Source organism: Capsicum annuum, chromosome 10 (genome assembly GCF_002878395.1).
Source record: "Capsicum annuum cultivar UCD-10X-F1 chromosome 10, UCD10Xv1.1, whole genome shotgun sequence".
NCBI classification, from domain to species: domain Eukaryota; kingdom Viridiplantae; phylum Streptophyta; class Magnoliopsida; order Solanales; family Solanaceae; genus Capsicum; species Capsicum annuum.
This window is the reverse complement of record NC_061120.1, coordinates 218,177,778-218,203,315: the sequence shown is the minus strand read 5'-3', so window position 1 is coordinate 218,203,315 and position 25,538 is coordinate 218,177,778. Positions and strand designations below refer to the sequence as shown.

The 25,538-nt window shown below is 38.7% G+C and overlaps 1 long non-coding RNA gene across 1 annotated transcript; it reads left to right on the top strand.

The window, feature by feature from the left end:
* Positions 1-5,333: 5,333 nt before the first annotated feature.
* LOC124887667 lies at positions 5,334-25,038 on the top strand. Its single transcript, XR_007045507.1, has 2 exons — positions 5,334-6,084; positions 24,797-25,038. It is a non-coding gene; the product is annotated as an uncharacterized LOC124887667 (long non-coding RNA).
* The last annotated feature ends 500 nt before the right edge of the window (positions 25,039-25,538 follow it).

The following is a 25,538-nucleotide window of genomic DNA, read 5'->3' as shown; positions in this document are numbered from 1 at the left end:
CCTATCGCAATAGAGGAACAGGAGGTCATAGCGCGGAAATTGAAAAGTTTGGAACAGGCTATGAGGAATCTGTAGGGAACTGGAGGTTATAAGAGTGTTTCCTATAAAGATCTTTGCATATTTCCAGACGTCAACCTTTCCCTCGATTTTAAAATGCCTAAGTTCGAGAAGTATGCTGGGCACGGTGATCTCATAGCACACTTGAGACGTTATTACAACCAGTTGAAGACTGCAGGGGGAAGGGAGGAGTTGCTTATGGCTTTCTTTGGCGAAAGTCTTTTCGATCTGGCTATAGAATAGTTTGTCGATCAAGATATCGACAAGTGGAACAACTGGAATGACTTAGCTTCTGAGTTTGTGCAACATTTTCAGTATAGCATCGACCTGATTCCCGATAAAAAATCCTTGGTCAACATGAAGAAGAAAAGCATTGAAGGCTTTGGGGATTACGCGATAAGGTGGCGTGAACAGGACGCTAAGGTAAAACCTCCAATGAAGGAGAGTAAGCTGGTAGAGGTCTTCATTCAGGCACAGGATGAGACATATTTTCAACATTTACTTTTGGTAGTGGGAAAGTTTTTTATTGAAGTCCTTAAAATGGGAGAGATGATAGAAGACAGAATCAAGACCGACCGAATAGTGAGTTTTGCCGCGTTGAAAGCCACCACACAAGCGATTCAAGGTAGATCTGGCGCGTTCAGAGGTAAAAATAAGAAAGAGGACATGACAACCATTGTAGCTAGAACCCATTCCTATCCCAAAAGACCGACTCGCCCCTATCCCCAATCCCAAGCCCAAGTCTACGCCCAAGCTCCATATATTTCTCCCCACCATTACAACCCTCCACAAAACCCATTATATTCTATTCCACCACCCTTGTACCCAATATATAGCGCAACCATAGCCCAAACCCCTTCTTACTTGCAATGGCGCGTGCAAGCTCCACAAAATCGTCCATCAGCTCCACCAAATTACCAAAACCCCTCCAGACCCGATTTCCAACCCAGGCCCGAGTACAAGAAAGAGAAGGCGGTCAAAAATCAGTTCACACCTCTTGGAGAGTCATATGCTAGTTTGTTTAATAGGTTGAGAAGGATGAAGGTATTAAGCCTAATTTAAGGAAGGTTTTTGAATCTACCTCTGAGAAATCTTGATTATTCGTTAAGATGTGCATATTGTTCTGACATACCGGGGCACGATATCGAGAAATACTGGCATTTGAAGAGAGCTATCCAAGATTTAATTAATGCAAATCAAATTATGGTCCAGGGCCCGAAAGTTCCAAACATTAACCAAAATTCGTTGCCAACCCATGCTGAAACCAATATGTTAGAACTGATATATGATGGGAAAGAGTCGTCAAGGTGTTATAAGCCTATTGTCAGAATACAAACTAATGAGGACAAATCAGTAAATGTGGCAGATTTGTTGAAAGCAATGTCATTAATCCAGGAAGGAATAGGAGAAGATAAAGCCCAAGAAAGCACAAAGAAACCCGTGATCACAGTGCAACGTGCCAGAAGATATATTGTTTTAAGTCAGGGAAAACCTAAGTTGATGGTGGTAGGAGCTCCAGGTAAGCCTATCTTGACGATGAAAGGAGCACTGGCAGCGCCTATTGTTCTCAAACCGGTGACCCAACCTTTGATAGTTGATATGAAAAAGGTTCCCTGGAACTATAAGCAAACTGTGATGACCTATCAGATGAAAAAAGTAGTGGAAGATGTAGATGAGGTAGGGGGTTTAACTCGGTCAGGAAGATGCTTCGTGCCTGAAAGTTTAAGGAAGTCAAAGCCAATTGTGAATGGACCTTCATCTATCAAAAAGCCTGTCACCGAAGAAGAAGATGAGGAATTTTTAAAAAATATGAAGTTGCTAGAGTATTCAATACTAGATTAGTTGAAGAAAAACCCTACTCAAATTTACCTCTTATCTTTGTTGTTGCATTTCAAGGAACATCATGATATTATATTAAAGGTATTAAATAAAGCATATGTTATTAGGGAGATTACAGTAAATCATCTTAAGAAAATGGTTGGAAAAATCTTTGAGGTCAATAAATTACCTGTTGAAGGTACGGGGCATAACCGGGGTCTTTACATTACGATAAAGTATGAATATTTCTACGTCACTCATGTCATGATTGATGGAGGTTCAGGTTCAAATATCTGCCCTCTTTCTACTCTGCAAAAGTTGAATATTGGTGTTGAGAGGATCAGGCCCAGCAATGTATGTGTCAGGGCTTTCGATGGTGCAAAATCAAACTCCATTGGTAAAATAGAACTAATGTTGATTATAGGGCCTGTTGAGTTCGCCATAGAGTTTCAAGTATTGAATATAGACTCCTCTTATAATCTGTTGTTGGGAAGGCCATGGATCCACAAGGCCAAGGTGGTTGCATCTACATTGCACCAAATGATCAAGTTTGAGCATGACAGGCAAGAAGTGGTTATTCATGGTGAAGGGAATTTTTCCGCCTATGAAGATTCTCCCTTGTCCCTTATTGAAGCAAATAATGTAGAGGAGACATTTTTTTATCAAAATTTTGATACAGTGTCGATGAATTATATCGTTGAAGGGTAGGTTATTCCGAGACTACAATGGTCTTCCGCTTCTACCATGACGGTGAGTGAGCTTTTGAAATATGGATTTGTGCTAGGGAAGGGTTTGGGAGTGTCTCTGCACTGTATCGTTCATCCTATATGTCCGAGAGAAAACACGGGCGCTTTTGGTCTGGGATTTGAACCTACAGCTAAAGATTTAAAGAAGGCCAAGGGAAGGAAAAAGAAACATGGTCACTCCCTCGCCCAATGCCGCTACTTAGTGAATCATTTATCAAGAGCGATGCCACGAAGCCTGTAGAATTTGAAGCTAAATTGGTTGATGACTTCCAGAACCTGCTGATGGATATTGACATGGTTGAAGCAGGAGAGGGTACTAGTAAGGCAGGCATGCAGTTCATAGGTCCTGAGGTCCAGGTCAATAATTGGGAAGTCACTCCTCTCCCCGTCAGGAGGGAGTTTTGGTAGTTCATTTTGTTTTTCTTTCTATTTATCCGAGTTATTCTAGAGTTGTAATTTAGAATTTGGCTTGTTTACATTCTATTTTCATTTGTGTTTAAACCCTCCTATCTTTCCCTTTTAATGAAATGCAATGTTCCCTTATTTTGTGTCTAATATATTTTGATTTTGTCTTTTTATTTATACAGTTCTCTTTATGCTGATTCTAATGACATGACATGCATGCAGAATTTTTAGCCTGATCTTAAAATCCAAACTAATCAAGATATACTGAAGCAGAGGGGGAATATGATGAAGAAGAGGCACTAGAGGAAATAAGCAAAGAGTTGGAACAGTTTGAAGACAAGCCGAGTCCTAATTTGAATGAAACTGAGCCAATCAATCTAGGGAATCAAAAAGATGTTAGAGAAACTAAAATCAGTGTACATGCTTTTCCGCAGCTAAAAGATGGAATGATTCAAGCATTAATTGATTATAAGGATGTTTTTTGCATGGCCTTATGATGATATGCCTGGTTTAAACACTGAATTAGTGGCTCATAAATTGCCAACTGATCCCACATTCCCCCTTCACAGAAGTTGAGGAAGTTTAAAACTGATGTAAGCATTAAAATCAAAGAGGAAATCACGAAACAACTTGAAGCCAAAGTCATTTGAGTGGCTTGTTATCCTACGTGGTTATTCAATGTTGTTCCTGTCCCAAAGAAAAATGGAAAAATTCGAGTATCTGTTGATTACCGTGATTTGAATAGAGCAAGTCCAAAAGATGATTTTTCGCTGCTCAACATCCATATTTTGCTGGACAACTACGCTAAACATGAGGTTGCCTCTTTTGTGGATTGCTATGCCGGATACCACCAGATCACTATGGATGATGAAGACGCGGAGAAGACATCTTTTAACACAACATGGGGGACATATTGTTATCAAGTGATGCCGTTCAGTTTGAAGAATGCTGGAGCAACATACATGAGAACCATGACCACTATGTTTCATGATATGATGCATAAGGAGATTGAGGTCTATGTAGATGATGTAATTATTAAGTCAAAAAGTTAGGCTGACCATGTTAAAGATTTAAGAAAGTTATTTGAAAGGCTTCGCAGGTATAATCTCAAGCTTAATCCGGCAAAATTTGTATTTGGAGTTTCGTCTGGAAAGCTGTTGGGGTTTGTAGTTAGTCATCGAGGAATTGAATTGGATCCCTCGAAAATCAAAGTCATTCAGGATTTGCCCCTGCCCAAGAATAAGACAGAGGTGATGAGTTTACTTGGTAGATTGAACTACATCAGCAGGTTTATTGCTCAACTCACAACCACTTGTGAGCCCATATTTAAGTTGCTGAAAAAGAGTGTTGTGGTAGAATAGACTGAAGAATGTTAGGAAACATTCGATAGAATCAAAAGATACTTATCAAATCTGCCCGTGCTTGTTGACACCTAATTTTTGCCCTCCGCAATCCAATTTAATTTCGAGTTTCTTCAATTTTAAAATAAAATCACAACAATTATTTTGTTCAAATAGATACTAGTTTAAATTACTTATTTAATTCAATTTTATCATTTAATTAACGATTATACATTTTTCGCATACGAGGGTGTATAAATTTTGTTATTTAAGTGATCTTTTTCATTAAAATAAGATTTTTATTGATTAAACTTGAAAATTAATTCAAATGGATAAAACTTGGTTTTAAATATGATTTGCTCTCAAAATATTTTTATTTTAGAGAAATATTTTTTGGATTTTTATCAAATTAAGAAACTCGAGGTTAATTTGTTACTTGATTCGTGCCAGATTGCGATTCAATTTAGCGAACGAATTAAATATGACCTCAGTTGAAATCAAATTGGCCCCAATCGTAATGCAATTGACCAACAGATATACAATTTGGTTATAATTTAAATAAGTTATTTGAATTGTAATCCAATCTTAATCTCCAAAAAATTACTATTTCCTAATTGGGATCATTTTGATAGAATCAAATTTAATTAGGTTATTAAATAACCCCAACCTTGAGCCAATTAATTTAAACTCAATTTCAGCCTTTACTCCTTTTTAGTTGGGCCGTTAGCCCAGAACTTCAGACAACCCAACAATTTTCCAATTAAATCCAAGCCCAACTTCACTTCCCTGCTCCCTTTTTACCCGCCCCCAACAACCCAATAGACCATACCCCCAACATTGACCCAACTCACTTAATAACATCAACCCAAAACTAATCCAATATCAGCCCAACCAAAACCCCTGACCCGGCCCACATCAATAATTCCCTTTTATCCCTCCTTCTTCACCAAAACACTTGATGCTCAACATTAACGATAGCAACTAATCAATCCAAAATTTGAACCCTTCTCGACCAGACCTGAATCAACCCGCAACTAGCTCATCTTAATTCTCTCCACGCGTCCTACGCGATGTTATACCCTGGGAGATCCGAGAATCTGCTAGAAAGAGCGTGAGTTGGCTCGTATAGTGGCTATATTCCACGATTTTAGGATTTTGGTATGGATTAGGTACGTACTTGGGCGTCTTTCATTGGTTGGAAAAGGGGATTCAGTATCCCACATTTTATAGTTGCCATTTTGGGGAAAAATCCAAAGAATTTGGTACAAAGGGGGTACGGACTGTTGGAGGGTAGCGGGATCCGGGTGGAAATTTGGAGTTTCTCCCTCTTTTTGAAATCCCTAGGGAAACCCTAATTCGACTCCTATAAAAGGGTTCTTGGGGTCACTGTTGAGGGGTTTTTTTTTTCTCTTCTTGGAAGGGTCCGAAGTTTTGGTAGAGAAAATTCTAGGGTCTTATTTCAGGAGGGATAACTTGGGTTAGAGACGAAGTTTTTGAAAGAAATCAAGAAAGAAATTTTAGGCTGGTTAGAAAAGTTGTTTTTAAAAATTTGGGTTGGGCACTCTGAAATTAAGGAGTTTATTGTCGCGAAGAATTTCTCATCCACTATGTCTGGGAAAGCTAGTCGATCAATGGGAAGTTTCCCGAGGCAACAACATTAGCTCCCAGTGGGGATAGTTTTGCTGATAGCTCGAGTCCCGTTTGCTGCTCCTTGAAAGGTAACCTCCTATCCCTTTGAGTTCTCGAGTGCTCTGTCTTCATCTTGACCTTCTATAGCTTCGAGTAAATTTTCAGTAACGTTGTACGCTAGATTTGTTTGTTGATGGATGGCTTTGGTAGCGGTAGGTTTTGTTCATGATAGACATCGCTCTGGTGATATTTGAGTAAATATAATTCATGCTGCTGCTTGGTACTTTTAAAGGCATGCTTCTTCGTCAAAAGTGTCCTAAAATCTACTAACTTTATCTATGAATAGTCCTTTCTAGCCTGTTTTGTGGTTGAAATAATGTTGTGAATTAAGTTCTGATCTAATATTCTCACTCTATATGCTGGTTAAGACTCGAGTGATGAGTCTGTTAAATGGTTTCAGGATAATGACGCATCACCATAGCTATCCCTATAGTAAAGTTGCTTGTCTCGATCTTGTTTTAGACTATTAGTATCATGCTAAGGCCGGTTTAAATTTTTAAAGTTTCATACTTTGATTTTTGATTAGTAGTTTCAGGCTACTTGTATCTTGTTACACCGGATTTCATAATTAAATTTTCGTGCTTTGATTTTCTTCAATAGTTTTCGGGTTTATGGTGTCTTGTCTATGTTCAGTGACTTGACGTAGTTTTGCTCGCTGCCATTAGTTTGATGTGGTTGAGTTGGTAGGGTCATTAGTAGGACCGCCTCTTGAATTCTTCGGCTTCTCAAATGACAAAAGAATAATGATGTTACGATTAATAAAAATTAGCAAATTCCATGATTCCTCAATGATCATTTATACCCGGTATAATATATGAGAGGAGAGGTAGAACGAATTTGTTTTGGCTCCTCTGTAGCGTAAATTTGTTTATGCCTTTCTTTAGTAATTATTTAAGGCAAGGGGTGATTGCTCGCATAGTGAATTTGTTTGGAAAGTGCTTTGTTCTGGTTGAGTGCTTCGATGGCCTGTAAATAAAACTTTCTTTCTTAGTTTTAGTATACCCTTTTTCATTGGTGGGCACTTAAGGCTACTTGTTTAAACCGTTCGCGATTTACTATTAATGCAAGATTCTCCAACATGTTGCAGCATCTCCATACTGTAGTGAATAAATGCCATGTACTCTCTTTGAACTTTACATAAGATTAAGAAGTGACTCTTTTTACTAGTGCCCTTCCATGCATATGTTTACTTTCGTGCCAAAGTCTAGCATAACATGATGTGCTCTTTTCTATCTCTATGTTAAAAATTAAAAACCAATTAGACACAGTTGCATGTCGTAGGTATCACCAATTTAGTGGCTAAGTTTTTTTTATGTTTATTGAAGTAGTGATTTTTCTTGAAAACCTAGAACTTCCTGAATTTTCTTTATTATTAAAATAATTCACATTTTTATGAATACGTATTAATTCATATATCTTTTCTTTGCATGAACCCGCCTTTGAGTCCAAATGGACTCTTTCCCGTAATTGCATTATCAATGTGAGCCATTGAGGCTCCTTCCTTCTGATTCGATCTCGAAGATGATCTCGTAACACAAATGCAAGGACTCGACAGAAGAAAGTATGGGCTAAACCCTATTGTTTGAAGCGGCAAGGAGGAGTTGAAAGCTATCATTTTTATTTATTTACATTGTCGCCTTTAGTTATTTATTGATTTGTTTGTTTATTTCCTTATTTCATTCATTTGGGGCCTCGAAGTCAAAGTTGTATTTAATACAGGTGAAGCGAGATTCAAGCCAAATGCTCGAAAACTAGGTTAGGATAGGTGAAAATGGGTCGAAAGCCCAATTAGACTAGGACAGGTCTCATTGATTTGGGCCCAATGGCCTAAATCACTACTTCTCCACTTTCCCTTTTTCCTTTTGCTTACTTGTTTTACGTGTTTTCTTGCGAAGCTAGTAAAATCCGTAACTAAGTCACTAAAACACTGATTTTGCAAAAACTCTTTCCTTAATCAACTATTTTTCCAACAAATTGATTTTCCAAAGTTAATCAAAAGAATATTTTCAAACAGATCGGATAACCGCAAGTTAGCAGACGTTTTAGGTGGCTAACACCTTTCTAAAACGTTAATAGGAACCACTTACTCAGAATCTCTTAACTTAAATGATTTTCCTATTTTGAATTATTTGAAGTGACTCTCTAAAGGTTTCTTAATTCCTTTTCAAAATTAAGTGACGACTCTCAAAAGTCAAAATTTCCGCAAAACAGAAATGGTGACTCTGCTGGAGATCTCTAACTAGGTTCTAACCAAATGTTTAATTTCGTCTTTTGATTAACTGTTTATGTGTTTTCATTATGTAGAGTTTAATTATCGCATCTCCTGGAATATTCCTACATTATTTAAACTGTTTTGGGGTTTCGTAGGTATCTCGGCCCTTATTGATCAATTCCAAAAATGTGTTGGATATACAAATAGTTTATTAGCACGTGAGTCGTCTGATGGCTGTTTGTATTTTCAAAATCAAGTTGTCTGCTTGAGAACCAGTGTTTAAACCCACTCTAGATAACTAGGATAGAGCAAAACCAAAACCCTATTTCAGGCATGATCCTAGGATGACCTAATACCCGAGCGGGGTATTGGGCCCATTAGAAAATCTGCCCTACGTCTATTGACCCCGAGTCAATTACAGACGAATTATATTTATGTGTTGAAGAAATATATGCTTATCTTATTCAATCCATTACCCTTTGGGGGATGGGGGAAGGCTTATCTTTGTTTGCTTTCGTGTAGGTATGGCTCAATTGCATTCCCACGAGAAGTTCAAGATGGTTACAAAACCCGATGATTACCTGAAACTATGGTGGGACTATATGAGTGCAGAAGAGAGAAAAATTATTAGAACACACATCGGATACCTGCCTTCATTGATCGAAATGGATGCTTGGCCCGAAATGATCCACGTGCTTACCACTTTTTGGGATGATTAGAATATGGTGTTTCGCTTCGGGGATGTGGAATTAACTCCTACCATCAAAGAAGTGTTAATTTTCTATGAGAGTATTGAAATATGTTTCAAGAGAAAGGAAAAACCTGATAAGAACATTTTAGTTCCTACCGTGTGGGACCATCAAACAATCAAAGAGGCATTTTTAACCACGACGACACCTGGATAGGGGAACGTGATGGAGAAAATATCACTTTTAAGAAGTTGTATCATCGGTTTGAAAGATTTAATGCCTTTCATAAATTTGGACGTAAATTTGAGTCCGAGGCAAAATAGAAGGAGATGAGAGCCTTTCATAAGTGGATTACGATTCTAACAAGGTATTCCACAATTTATCTCCCATGATTGTCGCTGACATATATCGAGCCTTGGGAAGGTGTCAAGTCGAAAATCATTTCTTTCAAGGTTGCAACCTCATATTACAATGGTGGATGATGAAGCATTTGGTAAAGAATTCAAGAACGATACAACCAGATCATAAAACAAGGGTGGATATGATGGCTTCACACGACATGTGATTGCTTCTACACAAGTTCAAAAAGGAAAGCATCTTATGAATTTTGGTTTAAGACTTTTGGGGAATTAAGAGATGCCGATGTGCAATGGTCTATTAACTCTCTTCATTCAGGGAAATACACCATTCAAGGGGGCAAGTGGCCTTTCCTAGTTCTTCCCGGTTTCAGAGGGACCCGTCCCTACAATCCTGGCAGAGTTCTTAGGCAATTCGAGATCAAGCAGGAGGTACCACAAATAGATTCCATGCTTAGGTTTTTCACCGAATAAGATGAAAGTGAGTCTCCGCTCAAAGACAGCATGATAAATGGATAGAGAAGAAAAAGGTGGATGGAAGTGACCTTTCGTATAGAGCATGACCCTGAAGTCAGCGATACTTACAAGGAGTGGTTGAAAAAGAGTCTCGCTGGAGCATTGATTCTGGGACCAAATGTGCCCACTCGGGTTGTGGATGTAGAATCCAAGCATCAAATTCGGCTCCACAGGCTACAAGATGAGTTCTAGAAAAGTGAAATCGTGCACCGGCAAGTACACATGGAGGACGCTTTAACAATACGTATGTTAAGGAAAAGGTGAAAAGAGCTAGGCAAGAAGCTTATGATGTCATGCAATGTCTAATCGATTTGGATGATAGCATGGCCTCCCAACTCGATAGTATAGGGAAAATGACTTACGACTGCAAGACACAATTATGCGAGAGTCACCTTATCATCAATAGGTATCAAATAGCACAGGAGGTAAACAAGGCAAAGAGGGCAAAGGCAGACAAAGGAGCCTCCAGTAGCTAGTTTTTCTATTTCCCCTGTGCGGGAACTTATCTTCTTTCATGTTATTTCCCTAAAGATTGTATCCCTTTTTCTTTATATTTTGTAGGCATTATGCCCTTTTTCGTGTCTATATAAGTTGGGGGTTAATGGATTGACTTCGAGGAAGCATATATTTTCTTCAAAAATCGTTAGGACTGAACCCTTGGCTCAAAAAGGGTCACCCTAGCTAGGATACGCGTTATTATAATGGTTTTGTGTGATATAACTGTTTTATGTGCTTATGTGCGTTTGTTTGGATCAAAGGCAAGTTTATCCACTATGTCCTATGGATGAATTTGGCTATGACTCAAGCAACTCTATGTGGTTTTTTTTTGTCAAATATTTTGCATTACTTATCATATACGGAAACTAACACATCTGCCTTTGCGTTATTTTACTTTATAGATAATAGAAATTACTCCGTGTTGATATAAGCTGGCAGAACATCCGTACTTTACCTGATCGAAAGCGAAAAAAATCCCATCCTCTGACCATCATTCAAAAATGACAGGAAATGACGAAGAAAGCGCACTGACTATCCAGACAATATGGTAGCGGAATAGAATGAAATAATTGCGGAACATGCAAGAAAGTTAGAAATGCTTCAGGAGGAAATAAATCGCACTCGTGATTTGGATAACTTAGCCATCACCGTCAATGCCCCCGCTCTAGGAGGACACAGGACTCCACTCCATATCTCTCCCCTCAGCACACCTACTCTCGGGGATTAGCCAAATAATGTATCATCCATCTCTGCTCCTCCATTTTTCAAAAATACTAATCGTGAAAATAAACTAGACACCTACCATCCACAAAATCCATCTGTAACCCCACAGAACCCATCTCCGAATCTATTCCCAAATCCTCAAAAGCACATTTTCAATTCAATAAAATACATTCCCAAATCTGCAAGATTCACTCTCAAACCCACAAAATACGTCAAACCTACCTTTGAATCCACCAAATTCACTTCCAAATCCGCAAAATCCTTCTCATATTCCACCAAACTACTCACAAAGTCCACAGAACCTTTCCAAATTCCAAAATATCCTCCCCACTTACCAACCAAGTTCCTTTCTTCTACAAAATCAAGCCTCCTTTCCAAACCCCCCTTAAGCCATCATATCCCCTGATATTTATGAACCCCTTTCTAACCCCGAGATGGACCAGGAGAAGGAGAAAGAGTGGAGGACCCAGCATAAAAGGAATTTACTAGCTATGAAGGAGGAGATCATGAGGATAAACGAGTCTCATGGAGCCAGGGACCACGACGGTTTGGGGTATGATGATTTTGTGTTCACCTAGGAGTAGACCTACCAGATGGGTACAAAGTCCCTAAGTTTGAGATATTTGACGATACCAAAAATCCAATGGCCCAACTGAGAAGGTACTGTGAGCAACTGGTAGGGATAGGGAAAAATAAGGCATTGGTGATGCGCCTATTCAGTCGAAGTTTAAGTGGTGAAGCCTTAGAATGGTTCATGTCTCAGGAGCCGAAAAGATGGATTGGTTAAAAAACATTGGGCAAGGGTTTCCTTGACCAGTTTGTATTCAACATTTAAATAGTACCTGATCGATATTCACTAGGTCGGATCAAACAGAGAAATGTTAAGAGTTTTCAAGACTAATTTTTTCGTTGAAGGAAAGAAGCCACCAAAGTGCAACCCCCCATGTTCGATGAGGAAATGGTATCCGTGTTCTCTCGTGCTCAAGAAGGAGAATATTATACCAGGATGGTGTCCGTTGTTAGGGCAACTTTTGCAGATTTGGTAAAAATAAAAGAATTATTGGAAGAAGGTATTTGGACAGGGAAAATTACCAAAACCCCGACGTCGTCTGGGACTGTCATGTTCTCGAAGAAGAAAAAGGAAGATGTAGGTATGATTTCTGCTAATCCTGTTGCTAAAACGAAAAAAGAGGTTCAACTCTAGAAATGTTTTATCTTTTTCACCGTCACCCAACCTTCAGCACGTGTTCTACGCCCACTCCCAATACCTAGCTCCACTCTCAAATGCCCAACCTCAGTACCAAAATCCACTCCCAAACCTCCAATCCTCATACCAAGCTCCACAGCCAAATATCTTTCCCCAATACCTAGTTCCACATCCAAATTATCAGTCTCATTTCCAATCCACTCCTCCAAATAATCAAACAAATTTCCAAGCACCTCCAAATTATCACCAAGTACCTCCTCCTACAAATCAAAGCCAGTACAACCCCCAACGTCCAAACAACAAAAAGAAACCTCCTCGAAACTTCACCCCACTAGCTAAAAGTCGCACCCAATTGTTTGAAAGATTGAAAAATATTAGTCATTTGCAACCAATACAACCAAGGCATGTCAATCCCAACTCTCAATTTTTTAATGCAAGTCAACATTATGCCTATCATTCAGGAGCAGCGGAGCACAGTACAGAGGATTGTGGCTACCTGAAATATAGGATCTAGGATTTAATCGATCAAAAGGTCATCACACTCCAGGCACCTACACCAAATATTAACAGTAATTCATTGCCTAACCATGAGGGATCTACATTTAACATGATTGAAATAGAGGGTGAATGGGCATCTGGCAAGACCATTACCCAGGTGAACTACGAAAAGTGCAAAAGAGTAGAAGAGATAGGAAAGATAGAGAAGGTTGTAGATGCCTTGAGTATCAATGAGAAAGTCCCATTTATAGTGATGACTGCACTGACTCAAGTGTACGCTCCCCCACCAAGTAAAGAATTTATTGTGTTGACCGCTGCTGCCCAAGGGATGACGCGATCGGGACGATGCTACATCCCTGAGGAATTGACCAACAAAAGGGATTCACAGAAAAGGCCAATCACTGAAGGAGAGGCTGAAGAATTTTAGAGGTGTATGCAACCCAAAGATTATTCAATTATCAAACATTTAGAGAATACACCAGCTCAAATCTCTATCTTGGCAATATTAATGAGTTCGTAATACCACCGACAAGCTTTATCGAAGGTCTTGGATGAATTATATGTTCCCGCAAGGACGAGTGTTAAGAATCTGGCTGCGATAATAGGAAACATTATGGGGAATCATCGCATATCATTTAGTGATGAAGAGCTTCCATTTGAAGGAGCAATGCACAACAAAGCCCTACAGTCACTATCATTTTTTGAGATTATGCGATTAATCAGGTATTAATAGACGACAGATCTGGTGTGAATATTTTCCCCCCTCTACGTTGGTTTAAATGGGCTATGATCTGGGAAAAATTCATAAAAGCCACGTAAATATGAGCATTCGATGGAGGGCAGAGAGATACCATAGAAGAAATTGATTTGTACATCCAAATGGGACCTGCTGAGTTTAAAACTAAGTTTCATGTTATGTATATCCATCCTAGCTACAACTTTCTCTTGTTAAGACCATGGATACATGATGCAAAGGCAATTTCGTCACCCCTTCATCAATTATTGAAGTTCATTTGGGAGGATCATGAAGTAGTCATCCAAGGAGAGAAAAGTCGAGCGGATCGCCCCAATGGTTATGTGCCGGTGATTGAAGATGTTCCAAAAGGTAGCAGTTTCTATACAGTGGAAATTGTAAATATTGTGGACAAAGATTCAATATCCAAAGTGCCAATGCCTTCTGTCTACAAAATGATTGCGACGGTGATGTTAAGAAATAGGTTCGAACCTGGTCGAGGTTTAGTAAGGATCTACAAGGAATTATCGAGCTTATTGCGATCCCAGAGAATGGCTCTAAGTATGGTTAGGATATTAGCCTACCAAGAAGGATAGGGTTGAGGATGAGTCAGAGAAGAGTCTGTTTAGGCCCTTGCCACTCCTGTTCAAGTCATTTCCTGTATGAGAGGTGTCAGGTGATGATAGTCTTGGGGATGGGATAGGATATTTGTTCGAGGGATGCAATGTTGTACCAGAAGATTTCCCAAATTCCAGCGAAGTGAAGCAGATTGCACCAGGGGAGGCCTTACAAATCCACTCCACTCATAACCCGTCACCCGTCGTGGTAGATGAAAGGAAAATTACTAATAGTTTTTAAAATTGGTGATGATATGGAGGAGACCCCGTGATCCACCTTTTATATCTCAAAACTTTCTTTTCGTATTTTACTGCTTTTAAAAAGGCATGGACTTATAGTTACATAAGTCACAAGCCATGGTTTTAGAAAAGGCCTTCATTTATTTAGAAAATTCTATTATTTCTAAAACACTCCTAATCATATGTTTTGTTATTTTGTTATCATCTAACTTGGTTTGTTTGTCCCTTATAGTAACAACAACTTAAAATCTGCCAATGTCATGTTATGTCAAAGTGTAAACAAACAAAATGAAGGGAACAATGATGATTGGAAGGACGTCGATAAGGAACAATTAGTTAAAGATATGGAGGAGTTTGTGAATCAGGGAAAACCCAACCTTGAGGAAACTGAAACAGTCAACCTGGGAGATCACGATGAAATCAAGGAAACAAGTGTCAGTGTCCACCTGGTGGAAGCACAAAAAAGAGAGCTTATTCACCTGTTACGGGAATATATTGACGTGTTTGCTTAGTCCTATGATGATATGCCGGGATTGAGCACTAGTATTGTGTCGCATAAGTTGCCAATCAATTCCGAGTTTAATCCAGTCAAGTAAACAATACGGAAATTCAAGCCAGATTTAAGTCTAAAGATCAAGGAAGAAGTGATAAAACAAATCCAATCTAAGGTTGTGGAGGTCACAAAATATGCGACGTGGTTGGCCAACATCGTCCCTGTGCCGAAGAAAGACGGCAAGATTCAAATTTGTGTTGACTATAGAAACTTGAATAGAGCCAGTCCTAAAGATAATTTTTCGTTGCCCAACATCCACATACTCATCAATAACTGTGCAAAGTATGAAATGCAGTCATTTGTTGATTGTTTTGGTGGGTATCATTAGATATTGATGGATGAGGAAGATGCAGAAAAAATGGCCTTGATTACGCCCTGGGGTGTTTATCATTACAGGGTGATGCCGTTTGGTCTCAAGAACGCGGGTGCAACATATATGAGGGCTATGAAGACTATTTTCCATGATATGATACATAAAGAGATTGAGGTGTACGTGGATGATGTAATTGTCAAATCTCATGAGAGTTCGGATCATCTGACTCATCTGGACAAATTCTTCAACAGATTAAAAAAGTACAGTTTGAAGTTAAATCCTGCTAAGTGTGCTTTTGGTGTTCCATCAAGGAAGTTTTTGGGGTTCATAGTCAGCAGAAGAGGCATCGAGCTAGATCCATCCAAAGGCAAGACAATTCAGGACTTGCCACCGCCAAGGACCAAGAAGGAAGTTATGAGTTTCATGGGTCGTTTGAATTATTTTGGCAGATTCATCGCTCAATCGACAGTCATATGCGAGCCAATTCTCAAGATGTTGAAGAAGAATCCATTGAATGAGTAGATAGAAGAATATCAGAGAGCTTTTAGCCGTATCAAGGAATACCTGTCTGCACCGCCGATATTAGTGCCGCCAAGAGAAGGAATACCATTGTTGCTTTACCTGTTAGTCTCAAAAAATGCTTTTGGATGTGTCCTCGGGCAACATGATGAGACCAGTAGGAAAGAGAAATCTATTTACTACTTGAGTAAAAAGTTCACACCATATGAATCCCATTACACTCTTGTAGAAAGAACATGTTGTGCTTTGACTTAGGCAGCACAAAAGTTGAGGCATTATCTATTGTCCTACACAACATACCTCATCTCGAGAATGGATCCATTAAAGTATATATTTCAGAAGGCCATGCCTACAGGAAATCTAGCCAAGTGGCAAATATTGCTGAGTGAGTTTGACATTGTGTATGTAACCCAAAAAGCAATCAAGGGGCAAGCCTTAGCAGATCATTTGGTAGAGAATCCGGTTGATGAGGAATATGAGCCACTTCGAACTTACTTTCTAGATGAGGAAGTCTTGTTCGTAGGAGAAGACATTACGGAGATTTACCCCAGATAGAGGCTATTTTTTTATGGGGCATCAACTTTAAAGGTTCAGGAATCAGAGTAATTTTGGTGTCAGAAACGGGCCAGCATTATTCGATAACTGCTAAGTTACGTTTCCCGTGCACCAACATGGCTGAATATGAGGCTTGCATCCTGGGTCTTAAATTGGCACTTGATATAGGTGTTCGTGAATTATTAGTCATCGGAGATTCAGATTTGCTGATTCACCAGGTACGAGGAGGATGGGCAGTAAAAAATCCCAAGATTACTCCTTATATGGAGCTAGTGCAAGAATTATGCGAAAGATTCAAAGAAGTTGATTTTAGACATATCCCACGGATATAAAATGAGTTTTCTGACACTTTGTCCACCATATCTTCCATGATTCAGCAACCAGAGTTACATTGATCCTTTGGAAATAAGCTTGAAGGAGCAACCCGCACATTGTGCGTATGTGGAAGAGGAGCCTGATGGAAAGCATTGGTACTATGTCATTAAGAGGTATTTGGAATTTGGAGTATATCCTGAAGAGGCCATTAACAACCAAAAGAAGACAATTCGGTGTTTGGCAAAGAACTACTTTCCAAGTGGGGAATTTCTTTTTAGGAGGACTCCTGATTTGGGATTCCTAAATGCGTCGATGCTGCGGAAGCCAATAAATTGATAAAAGAGGTACATGCTGGAGTTTGTGAGCCCCACATGAACGGGCTTGCCCTTGCCAGAAAGATCCTGAGAACTGGTTACTTCTGGATGGCTATGGAAAATGATTGTAGTAAGTATGTACAGAAATGTCCAAAATGTCAGATACATAGAGATCTGATTCACATGCCTCGACATGAGCTTTATGCGATAAGTTCCCCTTGGCCTTTCTTAGCTTGGGGTATGGATGTTATCGGGACAATAGAACCATCAGCATCGAATGGGCATAGGTTTATTTTGGTTGCCATCAATTACTTTACTAAATGGGTTAAAGCTACTTCATACAAAGCCGTCACTAAGAAAATGGTTGCAGATTTCATCAAGAATAACCTGATTTGCTGATTTGGGGTGCCAGAATCAATCATTACGGATAATGGGGCTAACTTGAATAGTCACTTGATGAATGAAATTTATGATCAGTTCAAAATCATGCATCGCAACTCGACTGCATACCGTCCTTAAATGAATGAAGCCATGGAAGCTGCCAACAAGAATATTAAGAAGATCCTGAGAAAGATGGTTGAAAATGATAGATCATGGCACGAGATATTACCTTACACCTTGCTAGGGTATCGCACGATAGTTTGAACCTCCACCGAGGCAACCCCATATCTATTGGTTTATGGCAATAAAGCGGTGATACCTGCTGAAGTTGAAATACCTTCCCTAAGGATTATCCAAGAAGCCAGACTAATTAACGAAGAATGGATTCATTCTCGCTATGAACAACTCATGTTGATTGATGAAAAGAGAATGGTCACTGTATGCCATTGTCAGCTGTATCAACACAGGATGATTCGCGCCTTTAACAAGAAGGTGAGAGTTTAAACATTTGAAGTGGGGAAACTGGTTCTGCAATGAATATTCCCTCACCAAGAGGAGTACAAGGACAAGTTCGCTCCAAACTGGCAAGGGCCATACATAGTTCGCAAGGTACTATCTGGAGGAGCTCTGATTTTATCTGAGATGGATGGCACAGAGTGGACCAAATTAATCAATTCTGATGCGGTAAAGAGATATTATGTTTGAAGGACGTTCTAGTTTTCATGTTTCTTTAGTTAATTTACTTGTAATCGCATTCGTAGTAATATTTTTTCTAGTATATAATTGCCTAGAATCCTTTCCCTCTATGTACAAACTATGTTTGACGTGAATTCCCAAGAAAGAGATACATAGGCAGCCTATGTCGGCTTCGGTCAACCCCTTAGTAAATTTTATCCTTTCTCTTTATGTACGAACTACATTTGACTTGAATTCCTAAGGGATACGTAGGCGGGCTATGTCGGCTTCGGTCAACCCATTAGATTTTTTTCTATATATATCCCTAGCGTAGTTCTGAACTATGTTTGACCTGATTTCTGCTTCAACGAGATATGTAGGCGCCCCAACGGCTCGGTCATGTAACCCCAGGAAATGGAAACTGGGGCAGAATTTTCGAGAAGGAATCTTGAAAATTCACAAGAGAAGATCGACATCCAACAAAGAGAATGAAGATTAACAAAGACTTCAGATCCAGTCGGATGGGTATCATCTCAAACAACTTTAAACTGGGGCAGAAATTTTGAGGTAGACCTCAAAATTTCCACCAAATGCCGGAACATATTCCAAATTCCCTAGCACCAGAGGTTAAAGTCAAGCTTTGTAAGCCACCAACTGTAACAAAGTATGGGTAGACTCAATTTTTGGCTATGATAGAACTACTTGAAAAAACCCCCCAACAATGATCATGAGTTTTGGAAACCATCCGTCGGATATAGTCAAAACCACAAGGAAGACGTTCGTTGAGCTAGTACATAACATGACTGGCAGATATTTTCTAAAGTTTTACAGAAGTTTTTGAAATTATTTTCAAAAAATTTAAGACTATTTTCAAAAATCTTACGACTCACTTATTTAGTACTTGCCGACATCATTTGGGATGGAGTGTCAGGGTGGAAGTCCCGATATGGTGGATGCCCAAGAGATGGCAAGGAGCAAATCAAGGATCGAAGAAGATCAACACAAAGTAATTTCATTTAAACTAATCATTTTTCTGTGGATGCAGGGTTCAATATACAAAATGAGGGTCTCTTTTAAAAATTTCCGAGCAAAGTGGGAGCCACAATAGAGCATTAATACCCAAGAACAGTATTTTAGGGTAGCCCTAAAAATAGGTTTAATGCCCATTTATTGAGGACCTTTTGATTTGTCTATTTCATTTCTTGAGATCGTAGGCGACAAGCAAAAGCTCTTTGTCTTCTTTACAAATATTGTATTTAGAAATTTCCTAAAAATAGTCGCTAGTAAAAGTGACTTTGTGTCTACTAATCGTCTACCGTGAGTACAGGTACATGTAGAAAGTAGGACACTGACGAATGAAGCCGGGTAAAATTATTTTATCATTGCCGCAAGGGCCATTGCATATCATTGCCGCAAAGGCCGTTATATATCATTGCCACAATGGCCATTACATATCATTGCCGCAAAGGCCATTGCATATCATGCGGCCATTACATATCATTGCCACAAAGATCATTATATATCATTGCCGCAAGGACCGTTGCATATCATTGCCGTAAAGGCCATTACATATCATTGCCGCAAAGGCCATTACATATCATTGCCGCCAGGGTAATCGCATATCATTACCGCAAGGGCCATTGCATATCATTGCCGCAAAGGTCATTGCATATCATTGCCGCAAAGGCTATTACATATCATTGCCACAAGGGCCATTACATATCATTGTCGCAAAGGCCATTACATATTATTGCCGCCAGGACAATCGCATATCATTATCGTAAGGGTCATTTCATATCATTACCGCAAAGGCCATCTCATACCATCGCCCCAGAAGATATTCAATATCTGTTGACGCACTAGACACAACGTTGGCGTCGAGGATATCATCGTTATTCAATATCTTTTGATGCGCTAGACACAACGCTGGTGTCGAGGATATCATCATCTTTTCATGAATCAACATCTGAATGCATCAAGAGCACACGATTTGAAGGGAAGCCTTTAAGTCACTATCTAAGGATGACTGATATATAAGGTTTCCTAGAAATTGACAATTTGAGGGTCATCTATAAGTCATATTATTTGAAATAGGATAGTGCGCCAAATCACCTATGAGTTGATAGCCTGTAGGTCATCCGTAGGCCACAACAACATCCTAATCGGATAGTGTGCAAGATCACCCAAAAATTGATAGTTCAAAGGCTATCCGTAAATCGCAACTAAATCCTTATCGGAGAATATGCAAGATTATCAAATTGATACGTTCAAGGGTTCTCTATAAGCCGCGTCATATCCAAGATCGATTATGTGCAGGATTATCCAAAGACTAACAATTTGAGAGATTATCTATAAGTTATATTGTATCCAAGATCGGATGATGTGCAGGAACACCTGAAAGCTAGAAATTGGAGGGATATTTGTAAGTCATATCTTATCCAAAGTCGGATAATATGTAGGATTACCTAAAAGCTAGCAATTCAAAGGATATCTATAAGTCGCCTCGTATCCAACGTCAAATAATGCGCAAGATTATCCAAAGATTGACAATTTAAGGAAAATTTATAAATCGATCATCGGCTATAACTAGAGAGGTTATTCTTCCACGTACAACAAGTGATATAGGTAACCAAAAGGGTTGCCACACCAGCATAAGATTACACGGTGTAGGGACCGTTCTGCATAAAGTATCGCCGGTGTCCAAAAGGGCCACCCGCTTTGAAGACATGTTCGCTCGACAAATGATCTAATTATGCAACAATCAAGAAGGTTGTAGTGTCTGTTACTGCAAGTTATTTCTTCCAAACAGGTACAAGAAGAGATGACTTCACTTTTTAGACAACAACTCACGTAGAGATATGGTAAAATACCACACACCTCTTTCATGAATTGTGCTTATTACTGATGATTTCTGTTTGAGATATTGTCGAGAGAATCTGAGAGGATGAAAATATCAAATCAAAACCACAGGTGCGGACGACTCTAAAAAGGACGCAGCATAATGTGGAACTCTTTCTTAGCAGCAAAACGGGACATAGTCTAGAGAGGGACGTCAAACTCTCTGGACGCGAGCTAAATGATGATCACCACCACCATCTAACCACACCTTTATTATAAGGCATGTGGGTATTTTGGGATGTTCTAAGTCTCAGCTTCAACTCTGGTATATTTTTTAACTCATGCCGGGGGTAACCTTCTCTTTCTTCTAAATTCGAGTGATAGGACTCCTAGAGTTTTGGAAATTACGCCCAGGTAAATTCTTACCTATGGATGTGAAGAGCTCCACGTTCATGGTTAAAAGTTTTTAAGCCTCTTTTCCGCAACTCGATCAACTTGTCACTCATCTTGAGCCAAAGATCGTCTGAAATAAAAGACTATCTTTTCTACCGATTGAGTTGAATTACAAGCAGTCTGATTCCCCGAGTCCTAGGAATATGTAAGCTGGGATCTATGTAGAAAACTCGAATGCATTCCAACCTCCCCCCAAATCCCTTTATTCCCCAACTTCTCGGTTTATCAAAAACTCTAAAACTGTGATAAACAGTGAATTTTCGTGAAAATCATGCTTAAAATCAAGATTTATGAACTACAAGGGGCCTGAATTCTCATGAAAACTAAGATATGTAGGAAACCTGATACCGAGGTTCGTCCATAACTCTATGAAACTCGTGCGAAAGCCAACCTCTTCCAGATTTGAATTTGTAGTTGGACAAAAATTAAGAATGTCAACCTCCCTTTACCTAGGGTTACTTGCATCCACCCTACCCAAGGGAGAGGACAGTTGTTGACACCTAATTTTTGCCCTCCGCAATCCAATTTAATTTCAAGTTTCTTTAATTTTAAAATAAAATCACAACAATTATTTTGTTCAAATAAATGCTAGTTTAAATTACTTATTCAATTCAATTTTATCATTTAATTAACGATTATACATTTTTCGCATATGAGGGTGTATAAATTTTTTATTTAAGTGATCTTTTAAATTAAAATTAGATTTTTATTGATTAAACTTCAAAAGTAATTCAAATGGATAAAACTTGGTTTTAAATATGATTTGCTCTTAAAATATTTTTATTTTGGAGAAATATTTGTTGGATTTTTATCAAATTAAGAAACTCGAGATTAATTTGTTACTTGATTCGTGCTAGATTGTGATTCAATTTAGCGAACTAATTAAATATGACCTCAGTTGAAATCAAATTGGCCCCAATCGTAATGCAATTGATCAACAGATATTCAATTTGGTTATAATTTAAATAAGTCGTCTGAATTGTAATCCAATCTTAATCTCCAAAAATTACTATTTCCTAATTAGGATCATTTTGATCCAATCAAATTTAATTAGGTTATTAAATAACCCCAACCTTGAGCTAATTAATTTAAACTCAATTTCAGCCTTTTCTCCTTTTTAGTTGGGCCGTTAGCCCAAAACTTCATACAACCCAACAATTTTCCAATTAAATCCAAGCCCAACTTCACTTCCCCGCTCCTTTTTACCCGCCTCCAACAGCCCAATAAACCATACCCCCCCTCCAATATTGACCCAAATCACTTAATAACATCAGCCCAAAACTAATCCAATATCAGCCCAACCAAAACCCCTGACCCGGCCTACATCAACAATTCCCTTTTATTCCCCCTTCTTCACTAAAACACTCGATGGTCAACATTAACGACAGCAACTACTCAATCCAGAATCTGAACCCTTCTCAACCATACCCAAATCGACCCGCAACTATCTCGTCTTAATCCTCTCTACGCGTCCTACGCGATGTTGTACCCTGGGAGATCCGATAATCTGCTAGAAAAAGCGTGAGTTGGCTTGTATAACAGCTATATTTAGTGATTTCAGGATTTTAGTACAGATTAGGTACGTACTTGGGCGTCTTTCATTGGTTGGAAAAGAGGATTCGGTATCCCACATTTTATTGGTCCACCAGTTGCCATTTTGGGGAAAAATCGAAAGAATTTAGTACAAGAGGAGTACGGACTGTTGGAGGGTAGCGAGATCCGGGTGGAAATTTGGAGTTTCTCCCTCTTTTTGAAATCCCTAGGGAAACCCTAATTCTACTCCTATAAAAGGGTTCCTGGGGTCACTGTTGAGGGGGTCTTTTATTTTATCTTCTTGGAAGGGTCCGAAATTCTAGTGGAGGAAATTCTAGGGTCTTCTTTTAGGAGGAAGAACTTGGGTTAGAGACAAAGTTTTCGAAAGAAATCGAGAAAGAAATTTTAGGCTGGTTAAAAAAGCTGTTTTTGAAAATTTGGGTTGGGCACTCTGAAATTAAGGAGTTTATTGTCGCGAAGAATTTCTCATCCACTATGTCTGGGAAAGCTAGTCGATCAATGGAAAGTTTCCCAAGGCGACAACATTAGCTTCCAGTGGGGACAATTTTGCTGATAGCTCGAGTCCCGTTTGCTGCTCCTAGAAAGGTAACCTCCTATCCCTTTGAGTTCTCGAGTGCTCTATCTTCATCTTGACCTTCTATAGCTTCGAGTAAATTTTTAGTAACATTGTACGCTAGATTTGTTTGTTGATAGATGGCTTTGGTAGCCGTAGGTTTTGTTCATGATAGACATCGCTATGGTGATATTTGAGTAAATATGATTTATATTGTTGCTTGGTACTTTTAAAGGCATGCTTCTTCGTCAAAACTGTCCTAAAATCCACTAACTTTATCTATGAATAGTTCTTTCTAGCCTGTTGTGTGGCCGAAATAATGTTGTGAATTAAGTTCCGATCTAATATTCTCTCTCTATATGCTGGTTAAGACTCGAGTGATGAGTCTGTTAAATGATTTCAGGCTAATGACGCATCACCATAGCTATCCCTATAGTAAAGTTTCTTGTCTCGATCTTGTTTCAGACTATTAGTATCATGCTAAGGCCGATTTAAATTTTTAAAGTTTCATACTTTGATTTTTGATTAGTAGTTTCGGGCTACTTGTATCTTGTTACACCGGATTTCATTTTCGTGCTTTGATTTTCTTCAATAGTTTTTAGGTTTATGGTGTCTTGTCTATGTTTAGTTACTTGACGTAGTTTTGCTCACTGCCATTAGTTTGATGTGGTTGAGCTGGTAGGGTCATTAGTAGGACTACCTCTTGAATTCTTCGGCTTCTCCAATGACAAAAGAATAACGATGTTACGATTAATAAAAATTAGCAAATCCCATGATTCCTCAATGATCATCTGTACTCGGTATAATATAAGAGAGGAGAGGTAGAACAAATCTATTTTGGCTCCTCTGTAGCGTAAATTTATTTATGCCTTTCTTTAGTAATTATCTTAAGGCGAGGGGTGATTGCTCGCACAGTGAAGTTGTTTGGAAAGTGCTTTGTTCTGGTTGAGTGCTTCGATGGCCCATAAATAAAAATTTCTTTCTTAGTTTTTGTATACTCTTTTTCATTGGTGGGAACTTAAGGCTACTTGTTTGAACCATTCGCGATTTACTATTAATGCAAGATTCTCCAACATGTTGCAGCATCTCCATACTGTAGTGAATAAAAGCCATGTACTCTCTTTGAACTTTACATAAGATTAAGAAGTGACTCTTTTTACTAGTGCCCTTCCATGCATATGTTTACTTCCGTGCCAAAGTCTAACATAACATGATGTGCTCTTTTCGATCTCTATGTTAAAAATTAAAAATCAATTAGACACAGTTGCATGTCGTAGGTATCACCAATTTAGTGGCTAAGTTTTTTTTATGTTTATTGATGTAGTGATTTTTATTGAAAACCTAGAACTCCCTGAATTTTCTTTATTATAAAAATAATTCACATTTTTATGAATACGTATTAATTCATATATCTTTTCTTTGCATGAAGCCGTCTTTGAGTCCAAACGGACTGTTTTCCGTAATTGCATTATCGATGTGAGCCATTGAGGCTCCTTCCTTCTGATTCGATCTCGAAGATGATCTCGTAACACAAATCCAAGGACTCGACTGAAGAAAGTATGGGCTAAACCCCATTGTTTGAAGCGGCAAAGAAGGACTTGAAAGCTATTATTTTTATTTATTTACATCGTCACCTTTAGTTATTTATTGATTTGTTTGTTTATTTCTTTATTTCATTCATTTGGGGCCTCGAAGTCAAAGTTGTATTTAATACAGGTGAAGCGAGATTCAAGCCAAACGCTCGAAAACTAGATTAGGACAGGTGAAAATGGGTCGAAAGCCTAATTAGACTAGGACAGGTCTCATTGATTTGGGCCCAATGGCCTAAATCACTACTCCACTTTTCCTTTTTCCTTTTGCTTACTTGTTTTACGTGTTCTCTAGCAAAGCTAGTTAAATCCCTAACTAAGTACCTAAAAGACTGATTTTGCAAAAACAATTTCCTTAATCAACTATTTTTCCAACAAATTGATTTTCCGAAGTTAATCAAAAGAATGTTTTCAAACGAATCGGATAACCGCAAGTTAGCGGACGTTTTAGGTGCCTAACACCTTCCTAAAACATTAATAGGAACCACCTACTCAGAATCTCTTAACTTAAACGATTTTTTTATTTGGAATCGTTTGAAGTGACTCTCTAAAGGTTTCTTAATTCCTTTTCAAAATTAAGTG